Genomic DNA, 12,006 nt, shown 5'->3' on the forward strand with positions numbered 1-12,006 from the left:
CAATGAGCGACCCTGCAGCTTCCTGACAGACGCTACAGTAACGACGGAAAAGTTACTTAGGGGAATTGCCTAATCGCCCGCGTAATACGGTTTAGCGTGAATCGGGTAGGTTATTGCTGAAGAAGCCCCGTTGCTAATGTTGATAACGACGTTACCATGATAGCGTTGTCGATGGCGATGAGTCGAATCTCTGCAGCCGCACAATTTGATAACTTTAAAGATGTAGCAAACACTCCCGGTGAGTTACAGAAACGTTTTTTGATGCCAATAAAGTTCCGATTAAACCGCATCGCTTCAAGAGACCCTGGCAGGTCGAAATTTCTGGATGATGATTTTAAGATGTGCAAAATTTCAATTAGCTATAAAATATGTAAAATAAAATACCCGTAGTTAATACAAAGTGTAGCAAACTCCTCTACTCACCATCTTGCGCGGCATACAAATCTCTAATGCCGCTACGGCATCTCTCATTTTCTTCAAAACGAAAGAATTGTTTTTCCGGAAAGGTGCCCTCATTTATCGATCCCTGAACCTTCTTAGGCGTTTGAGGCTTTGTATCGTCTGTCCCTGAATGTGTTCAAGCCTGAACAGCCTGAAACCGCACAATGAAGCAAAGTCATACACACACTGTACAATGCCGCCTTTACAAAAGAGCGCACAACGAAGACTTAATAAACTTTAGACATAGTAAACTTTGGTTTTCTATGTGCATTTGCATTGTCAAATTCCACCAATATATGCTTCCTGCTGCATCAACTGAAACAGCGTGAACACTGCACAAAATCACTCCAGTGTCTCTCTATCTCATTTGCCTCAGTCGGTCCTGTCCCGGTGACCACAAGCCATGCATCGTTGCACTGGGCGCGTGTACTTAACAGCCAACAGCGCGAGATCTCATGCTCCGCGTCATGATGACCAGGTTGAATGGAAACAAGAACGGCATGCAACCGCAACGAAATCTCTTGTCAGATTACGCGGGAGAATTTCTACGACGCACGTCTTGAACCAGCACCTTCTGGTTGACGGAGAAGGCCTCTGCACTCTTCCAAGAACGTCACGCGTCTGCTCGGGCTGCCATACATTGAGTCAGCTTTTATCTCTTCTTCTCTCTTTCGGTGGCGTCACATCTATTTATCGCCAACAGCCGCAGCAGGACCAGTGGGCACCGGCCCTCCAGAAAGAGGGAAAAGAAGCTCGTGTATATGCGGGGTGCGCCAGACCACCAGAAAGAGGGAAAAAGCACTGGTAAGGCTATGATGTGACGTCACGTGCAAGCCATGTATTAGGTGACCGGTAAATTCTCAAGGAACTGACGTTAGCGCCCACGTGACTTCTCTCTTCCGTGTCTAGAGGCTTGGGTGCAGTGTTGCCAAGTTGGAGGATTTCCCTCCAAATCTGGAGGGTTTGTGCCGGAGCCTAGCGGGAAGAATTTCGATTTGGAGGGAGGAGGGAAATCTGGAGGTTTCGGTTTCACTTCGGAGGGATTTCAGAGGAATTTCAACTTTCGTCATGTACCCATAAAATTTTTGCTAATACGTACGACCCCAAAACAGGATCAGCGAATGTCAGACGACAAACTGCAGAAGTTTCAGAACGCCTGATGTTTTAGAAAGTAGCGTGTTGCACACCTTATGCGGCTTACTCGGGGGTTTCTTCGTGCTTCGTGTGCTGGCGTCTGCTCCAGCCTAGCGTCCGCTCCTCTCCGTGACGGCGGACGCGTGTTGGTTTTTGCATGTTCTGTGAAGATCTTTGGTTTTTTCGCGAGTCTGCTTGTTTCTGGGGCACCATATCTCTCCGCACAATAATGGGAAACCCTTCCAATCCAGAGAAGAAGTCACCATACCGACAGAAGTTCTCGAAGGAGTGGCTCAAACTTGATGAATTCAAAGACTAGCTGGCTTGAAGAGGTATCCCAAAGCATAGCATTGCAAAGCAGTGCATTCTGCCAGACTTCTAGACTCGATCCCCACTCTTTATTTTTATTTTCTCACTACTCTCACCTCAACTCGAGTCGGGGCGTTGCTCGGTAAAAGGACATGCCTGCGTATACGAAACCTGTGATTCCTTGTTCCGCGCAAGTGAATATATCAGTATATCATCAATATCTAATTGTTTCACTGAAAATACCCGATATTTTTATAAACGGAGGTTTTTGTCCAGATTCTAGAGGGTTTCGGGGTTGACTTGGAGGGACCGCCGAAAAAAAGTTGGCAACACTGGTGGCTGGCTTGGTGTTGACTGCGCCAGTGCCTGTTGCTGCTTGTTTCGCGCTTGTTTTCGGAGCCCGTGCCCGGTGGAATGGGCGGTTGTTCCGCGTATGGGTGCACAAACTCTTCGCAGAAAGGGTTCAAGCTGTTCCGATCCCCGTGGAACGCGGGACGTCAAAAGTAGTAGGCCGTTGCCGTAAAGAGGGCTGACCCCAGCAAAGAGTTGTGGACTCTAGGATTTGCGAGGCACACTTCGTTTCGGGTACGCCAGAACTACTGACACCCGTAGTACGTGAGGCTTTAATGGCTAGTGAACTTGTAATGGCTGTAATAAAAACTTTCGATCAACTCGGGAGAAACGCACATTTACCGCCCTCATTCTACCTCCAGCTCTGGCAATATGCAAGCACACTAAAGGAAGCTAGTCACGCTGCAATCCGCCGTCACTGTACATCCAAGTGCTAGACTTTAGACACGCGCGGCTATTTGACTTTCCGCTCATAACCTCGCTCGTCACGGCGCGTCACACGCACCCTTATTAACTAAAACTTTCAGTCTTCACATTTTCCTCTGGCAGTTCTTACGTCGTTTTTAGCACGCTTCGACAGGTACTATGCCAGCCACCCGTTGCCATGGCAAGCGCCGTAAATATCATTCCAGTGTCAAAGTGGCTGTGGCCTGGTACCCCCTTTTAACCTGCTGGTGGAGCTGCATGAAGACAGGAACTCCTCTAGTACCTACTAGCTGCAGTGTGCCTTGCAAGGTGCTTCTCCCTCAAATTATCACGGTAAAACAACTGCAAAAGTGCGTCGTCGTTGATTGCTTTAGCGATCATATTGCGGTCGTTCATATCGCATGCTTCATCCCTTTTCTCGCTTGTCTATCCCTTTCTACGAGTGTTTCCCAGTATTATTTTGACTCATGTGCACATATAGAAAGGCACATCGTAATTTATGTCATAGGCGGCGTTTTTACTACCGCTTTTACCTGCTTTGCAAGCTAATCCGAGGGCCTATTTCGCGTTGCCGCAATACGCGCCGTCTGCTAGGGTAGACACGGAAGTGGAGCCTTCCCATGATTCTTAGAAAGTACCGATCACCTATTCGTTATCTACAGGGTTAGTCTAGCAAACGTTACACATTTCGACTTCGTCGTAAAAATAAGAGACGGGGTTTCGCCAACGCCAAACTTCGCAGAGTGGTAGTCATTTGTCTGAAGTTTTGCTGGATTTCTTTTTTTTTTTTTTTGTGAGCGTTATGGTCCTGTAGTAGAAAAATTAAAAAATCAAGCAAAATCTCACTCTATGCATTTTCTAAGGCCTATCTCACTCAAAAGCCGCCATTTTCTCCCGTGTGCGCTTCATTCTCATTTCACCACACACAGGTGGCGCCAACATACGGGAGAAGAGGATTAGTCCATAACGTCAGAATGGGGGTATGTCACATCGTCGTAAGCAGCGCCGCCTGTGTGAGGAGATATGAATGTGAAGCACGAGAAAAAATGTCGGTGTTTGCGTGAGGTAGGCCATTGAAAATGCATGGGGAGAGATTTTGCTTGATTTCTAATCTTCTTTCTACATGACCATAGTGCTTCCAAAACTTCCAATAAAACTTCAGACAAATGGCTATCAGTCTTCAACGTTTGGGGTATGCCAAACACCGTCTTCTATTTTTACGATGCGGTCGAAATGTGTAACGTTTGCCAGATTAAGCCTGAGGTGTTGCTTGGACACGATATCATCTGAAAGAAACGCTATCGAAACAGAGATTTCAGTGAACGTGCGTTCGCACTGAGACATAGAACCTAAAGCTCCAGATGCTATAAACTATTATTTGTGCCCTGCTTCATGACATTGGGCCTCACACTTCGTATATCCATTCGAAATTACACCTGGTCCCGCTTTTAGACTGGAGGCCCCAAAATGCTCATGACTTCTGCGACGACGTTGCTAACGCGGCGCGCGCTGCGACACAGGTGCACCGCATACCTGCCAAGTTCACGTCCGTCGACGCGGAGTATGAGAGGCTGCGCGCTATCCGCCGCCGCGCCGAGCGACGCGCCCGCCGCACACATCTCCCAGTCGACAAAAGTGAAGCGAGGCGGCTACAGAAGGTGATTCATAGGCATCTGTACAAGCTGACACGCGACCGTTGGAGAAGCTTCGCGACATCACTGTCTCCAAGAACACCCATGTCTCGAATTTGGTCGGTGCTCAAAGGGCTCGCCACTCCCGTTTTCCAAAGGCATCCTTTCCGCTCACTATCGCTTGCCACTGGGTGCCCTGAAGTCGAGGTTGCAGAGCAGTACTGTGCCCGCCTGACGTCGACACCTGCCGCTCCTCTCGCGTCTTCCCTTGACATCCCTGTAGCCCTTGAGTCCTCCGCAGATCCGTCTTTGGATGCCCCATTTTCGCTTACCGAGCTCGAATCTGCTATAGGGCTCTCGCCTGCGCACACGTCGCCGGGTCCTGACGGAGTCACCTACAAAGCATTGCGGTATCTCCCGCTTTGTGGCCGCCAGCTCCTTCTGGGCCTCTTCAACGAAACTTGGCAGGCCAGCTCCATCCCGCCGCACTGGAAGTCCGCGATGATCGTGCCTATCCTTAAACCTGGCCAGTCCCCTCACAACATCGACTCTTTTCGGCCAATCGCACTTACAAGCTGCGCAGGGAAAGTCATGGAGCGGATGGTCCACTCTCGCCTGAACTGGTTCTTCGAAGCCTCGAACTTCTTCCCTGAAGTCATGGCCGGCTTCCGTCAAGGCAGGTCGGCGATAGACAACGTAGTCGACATTGTCTCTAGTGTACAACAAGCGCGATCGGAAGGGAAGCTCACAGCAGCGGTCTTCCTCGACGTCAAAAAAGCATATGACAGCGTGGTGCACAGCACTGTCATTGCGACGCTCCAAGAGGCTGGTATTGGGGGCCGCCCGCTCGCATGGATTCGGGACTTCCTTGTTGATCGCACCTTGTTTGTGCGCACCTCTCAAAGGGACACTGCACACTACAGAGTTCTGCGAGGTGTCCCGCAAGGGAGTGTGTTGAGCCCACTGCTGTTCAACATCATCATGGCCGCTTTACCTGCTCAACTAAGTGAACATGTCAACATCACAATATACGCCGACGACCTCTGCATCTGGGCCTCCTCCACCCGTCGGGATGTTATCCAGCGTCGCTTGCAAGCAAGACTGTTGCCATGGCATTCACCCGCCGATCCTTCAGCAAATTCCCCCTCCGCGTTGACGGCCAACAGCTCGCCTTCGTACGTCATCACAAATACCTGGGAATAACCATTGACAGGGAGCTGACCTGGTCCAAGCACATCAAGGCCCTGTCTACCGCGGCGACTACCATCGTGAACATCCTCCGCCGCATCTCTGGTTCGTCCTGGGGCCCATCATACCCTGACCTTCGCCAGGCGCGAAGCCTTCGAGTGTGCCTTGGTGTCCCCAAAACGACCGACACCTTCCTGGTCTTGGCTGAGGCGAAGGAGACGCCAGCCCACGTCCTACGCGACATGGAGACCCTGCGCGCATGTGCGCGGTACCGCACACGACATGCTGCCCACTACCTACGGGACATTCACCTACTGTATGAAAGCTCAGGTTTCGGGGCTGCTGTTTGCAGGCTGGCACAGTCTCTTCCGCCCCCCCCCCCCCCCCCCGTCGCGCCTGCTATACGCTCCACCTTTGTGGACCCTCGAGCTGCCTCCGACGGACCTGCATATTCCCGACATGTCCCGCAAAAACGACACTCCTGTCCTCGCTGCGCGCCAGTTTGCTCTTGACCATTTGAACTCTGTCCACGGTCAGCGTAAAGGAATTTTCACAGATGGCTCGGTTGTGTACGGCGCGTCGTCTGCAGCTTTCTACATACCTCACAGCGATACTACGCAGACTTTCAAGCTGCCACATGAAACTTCATCCACCGAAGCGGAACTGACAGCCATCTATGAAGCGCTCAACGCCATATCCGGTTCACAGGCCGACTCGTGGTCCATCTTCACGGACAGCAAGTCAGCATTGGAGACCTTGGCGTCGTACCGGTGCAGTGCTATTTGTGATCTCCGCACGCTTGTAATCGCCAGATACAACGAGCTCTTGGCTTCCGGCCACAGCGTACGACTCCAGTGGGTACCCAGTCACGTCGGGTTGCCCGGAAATACCCGTCCGACATTGCTGCGAAACGTGCCCATACCACGGCTGCCTTGAGTCTCAGCATCCCGCTTTCAATGTCTGCCTGCCTGCTCCAAATACGTCGCTTGCGCTCTCGCTGTGTGCAAGATTTCACAGAACGTGCCATCTCGCCCAATACATTTCTGCACTCCATCGACCCAAAAATGCAATACGTCCCTCCCCCAAACATCACGAGGAGGGAGGCGTGCGTTATCCACCGTCTTCGGTTAAGCGTGGCTCGAACGCCAACACGGCTCTTCCAACTCAACACGCTTGACACCCCTACATGTGCAGCCTGCTCTACCGAGGGCAACACTTCCCACCTACTCCTCCACTGTCGCCTGTTCGCCACTCCCCGTGCCACTCTGATGGAGCGGCTAGCTGCCCTAGGGCTCAGGGAGGTCACGCTGGCAACGCTACTGGGCCCTCTGCAACGCCCCATTCAGTGGCGCGTCGGAAGGGAACTCGTACGCTTCCTTACCGACACAGGGCTCGCGCTGAGCCTGTGACTGCGCCTCTTCTTTCGCTCTTTCCGATTTGTCTTTCTTTTTTCTTCTTTCTCTTTATTTTTCCTTTTCTCCCTTTTCCTTTTTGTAAGCGGGAATAGCAAGTCGGCTGCTGGAGCCAGGCTAACCTTTCCCCTCTTTCGTGTTTTTTGTTTTGTTTTGCAATAAACCTATATTCCCCCCCCCCTGGTCCCGCATATTCGACTGCCATCGATACCCTTCGGTTATTGCGAACACCACGTCGCATTGTGTAACATCCACAGAACCCTAGGCGTCTCGATGGTCACAACCACAGGAACGGACCACCACCTCCTAGATAGCAGAAGGCCTGCGCCCTATGCGTCACGCACGGAGGCCTGCTTCGAGCTTTTCTCTTGTTCGCTCTTTCATTGACGTCATATAGCAGCATCAACAGTTGTAATAGCAGTGGCCCCCTTGTGGGACTCCTAGCTGCAACTGTGTGAGAGTTGCACTACAAAATGTCAACATGTGGAACACACGATCTTCCGGCTCAGACACACATCGTGTGCCACTACCCACTAAAGAAATATGTTTTTTTAAATTATTATTATAAATCCACCTTGCTCAAATATAAAACCCTTTTATTTCGCGAGCCCTTCATTTTCACGGGCTTCGCGAATCGACAAAATTCGCGAACTTTAAGGGCACCCGAAATTTTCAAAAACGTAGAAAGACGAGATAGAGGACCTCGAGGCGCTGCTCTCGCAGCTGCAGAGGCTCCGGTGGCATCGACATCAGCGTGACGTCACTCCCTAACAGGTGGGGTGAGAGGGCAGCACTCAGAGGAGAAAGGCGCTGTCCAGACTGCCGCACGGCTGCGGCATCATTTTTTCTCAAAGCCGCGTGCTCTGATTGGTGGTGTAGGAAGTGACGTTTCCGCTTTTTTCCGGGGAGGGAATTACGGCGTACTCTCAACATCCGGCGTCTAGCTGCCCTTGTCGTGCATTCCATCTAATAACAGACAAACTACACCAAGAGCGGCAAGAAAGCAGGCGAGCTGGTGATAATTGATCTTCATAACGAACCCTGAGAGATTGTGTATTATTTCCCCAGTCTCAGGGTTCGTTATGAAGATAAACTACGCCACTATTTCGCGTGGGATTTTCGGTACCGTGTTTAGTGCTGCACGAGGAGTAAAATGGCACCATAGTTTCGAAATCGACTGAAAAAAATGCGACCGAAACTTTAACGGGCAATTCCGTGCAGGTGCTTACTTTAAGCATTCTCACTGATAAAAAAAATATATGCAAAACAATTCTCACTGACGCGTGTCATTGCAATCATCTCTTCGAGAGAGGGTGCTCATCCGACTGGCAGCTCGATCCCAATGACCAATCACGGTGAATGCATAGACGCGGTCTTCTTCCACTGTGTCCCGACAACACACTGCAACAATATCATTTACACTTCAATACCAAAACAATGTCCCGATTCGCGATTAGACATGCACACAACCTTAGCACGCAGGTTATGTGATACTTTTGTAGTACAAGTGGACGGTATACCCGAGACAAGGTGAGAGACGAGTGAGAGAGTGCTTGCTTGAAACAGTGGTGAGAGCCAGTGCTTGTAATTGAATTGAATGTTGCTGTTTATAAAAATGGCATTTTTTCAGATTGAAATATTTATGGTATATATATATAGGAAATCTACAATACTACATAAGTAACTCAGATTGTCGCTCTGCACCCAGAGAAAATCAGTAATGCAACCTTACTTTACGTTGGCCGGTTAATCTGAGGACACCATTGTTCAATATACTTATACAAATTTTAATTTTAATGAACAATGCGGTTATCAATTTAATTAATGAATATTTAGGTGAACAATTCGGTTATCAATTTAGTTAAATCGATATCAGAATTAGAACAACAGTCAGTGTACTGAATGCTTTCTTCTGTACCCGCCCATTTTCTCTCCATATAAAGTTGACCAGCGGAAGTTTTTTTTTTTTTTTCTTTATCGAATACGAGATCAACGAATTGTAGGAAAGTAACCGGTTTTGAAGCTGGAACACAAAACACACACGACTACTTCAATTCGAACTGTAGTAACGCTTCGCGACCAGAATTTTGAACCACCGCGTCAGAATCTCCCTTACAAGTGTAACATCAAAACGTGCTACATGTACTAGGCCTACTCCGTTTGAGCTCGCATGACTACTAATGCTAAGAAACAATGCTCCTTTAAATCTGTACGAACACGGACATCTCTGGCATACAAATGTCCTATTTCTGTTTTAATCTCTATTTCCCTGTTCGGCTAAGCTCTATGGTTCATTCTTATCGCTTAAAAGGCCATAGAGCTACACACTCGCACTTCGCATTTCCAGAGGAGATATCGTCTACTTTATGTCTGGTGCTCCGTGTTGTGCAATATTGATGTTTAATCCCGTAGGAAAGAAAAAGCTTTGTGCTAGATTTTTTTTTTCTCCCTCCCTCTTTCACTGGATATGCTTGAAGTAAATCTCTTCATTTGCTTTAGAGCGAAGGGTCACACAGCGATGATTCATTCATTTATTCAAAAATAAAAATATAGGATCTTGCATTCCTGTTTCACGGTTTAATACCTCGTAATGTTTCAATACGTTCTTTTTCAGAGCATGCATTGAAATTTGCAACCGGCAGGATATAAGATTATACAAGATACGTGATTACAGGACGATGACAGGATGATTAAAGGACGGCGATATAGGATACATGATTATAAATAATGATGTAACCAACACTCAAGTTGCAACCAAGGATATGTCGCGAGATTTGTTATGATACTATGGATGAAGCAACGTAGCGACGGTGAGGCAAGACCAAAGACAGACAAAACACGGTTAACGTCGAACACGGTGAACGGTGCTTTCGCACAAACACAAAATGTTTATCGATAAGTGTGTACGGTTTGGCTGATATAGGATGTGTTATCTTCGGGGTGGTGGCAGACGCTGTTGATCGTGTGTTGTTTCCTTTTTCTCCCCATTTGTAATAAGGGGTTGATAGTTCGACGTTCAGCGTGTTTTGTCTGTCTTTGTTCTTGCCTCACCGTCGCTAGGTTGCTTCAGTTATGTACCAACCGTCACCTTTTGTGGCTTATTCATACAGGGAGTCCCAGAAAACGTGTCATTAAATTATAATTTTAAAAAACTACACCACCTAGAATCATGCGGTCAGCGGCATTTGCTCTTACTAGGTTTTTGCCACCTCCTGATGTCAATATCATGTAACGTAAGTTTAATTATGTAAATACTTGCGAAATGAGCTCGGAAATTTACCGAGTAAAGGTCACTTTTTTGCCCCACCAATGTGAAGAGCGTGGCGAATTTACTCAAATTCGTGATAATTTACAGGGATATTGAGGAGCTATCCCATCGGTAAAAACAACCGAACATCATGCTTTTCGGGGCACCAAGAGCATACACTCTTAGAAATGAACTTCACCGCATAGCACGCTCCTAGCCAACCATCATCTCGAATGATATCGTTATCTGCCCTGATTTGTTGAAAATGGGAGGCGTACGCCTTCTTTGTGACCATTATGAACAGTGTCACAAGAAAGGCATACGCCTCCCGTTTTCAACAAATCAGGGCAGATAACGATATCATTCGGGATGATGGTTGGCTAGGAGCGTGCTATGCGGTGAAGTTCATTTTTAAGAGTGTAGCGCTTGATGACTTTTTGAGCGCAATCGTTGTCAGCCCGATGAAAGGAGGTCGCAACGCAAACCCAGCCCACAAAGCGATAGTAAAAAAGCGACAGTTCCTGAAATTGGGAAAGAAGGCATGGTCCCAGCGGAAGCCGGAGGCGATAAGCTATGCCTGTGTTATCTCTTTCTACTATCACTCTGTGGGCTCGGTTTGCCACCTCCTTTCGTCGGACTGACAACTATTGCGCTCGAAACAAAGTCATCAAGCGCTATGCTCTTGGTGCCCCGAAAAGCATGATGTTCGGCTATTTTTTCCGATGGGATATCCTTGGGATGGGATATCCTCAATATCCTTGTCAATTATCATGAATTTGAGTAAATTCGGCACGCTCTTCACATTGGTGGTGTAAAAAAGTGACCTTTACGTGGCAAATTTCCGAGTTCGGTTCGCAAAAATTCACGCAATAAAGCTTACGTCACATGACATTCACATCAGGACGTGGCAAAAACCTAGTAAGAAGAAATGCCGTTAACCGCATGATTGGTGGCGTAGTTCTTTTTATTATAATTCAATGACACGTTTTCTGGGACACCATGTATACCATGAGTGTCCGTTATTGTAGGGCGCATTCCACTACCTACTAGACATTCAAGGAGTTTGAGTAGACCGGAAGGTGTTCACGATAAGGGGTTCCGAAAACCTGATAAGACAATCGGGCTGCTTCTTTCACCTCACTCACATCACGTCCTGATATCGGATTTGATTATGTCCTTTATCGTATCGTTTTTGTAGAGCACTTCCGACCGAGCTACTAAAACTGGCTTTGCGTAAAGGATTTGCATTTGCGTAACGGATAACATTGTTGTAACAGGATTTGTCTAGTAGAATCCCCCTCTGCAGGTCACGATCATGACCACTGACGTCATAATAGCAGTTTACTTAGGAAGAAGTGTAATCCTTACCTCCGAATGCCCTGCACTTCATCCTCTATTACGTCCCTGTTTTGCTGGCGATATTTGGAATACTGCGCGTGACATTATACGATGTAGCAGCTGGCTCGGACGGCTGTGAAAACACATAAAGGATGCGCTTATTATCTAGCGGTTCTATAAGGAAGTACATCGTGAAACAGGACCTGTCCCTGTTTCACCTGTTGCTCGCTCAAGCGTTCTTCGCGCAAATGAGGAGAGACAAAGAAATATCGCCAACCATCATCATAAAATAAAGTTGTTGTTGTTGTTTGTAACTACAGACCAATATCGGTATTAGAAGACGCAAATATCGTTTTTCGATATGGACATATTTCACGGGTGCATACGCAAAGCGTTTGTTTCGCACCATCCAGCACCGCATGACTGCGAGCAAATTCATACTTTGACCACTAGGAGCACTACTTCAGTTGCTCCGTCTGTATGTTCCATTCACGAATGCGTTTCCTCATACGAAGTGCTCATTCATTCA

Source organism: Ornithodoros turicata, chromosome 4 (assembly GCF_037126465.1).
Source record: "Ornithodoros turicata isolate Travis chromosome 4, ASM3712646v1, whole genome shotgun sequence".
NCBI classification, from domain to species: Eukaryota; Metazoa; Arthropoda; class Arachnida; order Ixodida; family Argasidae; genus Ornithodoros; species Ornithodoros turicata.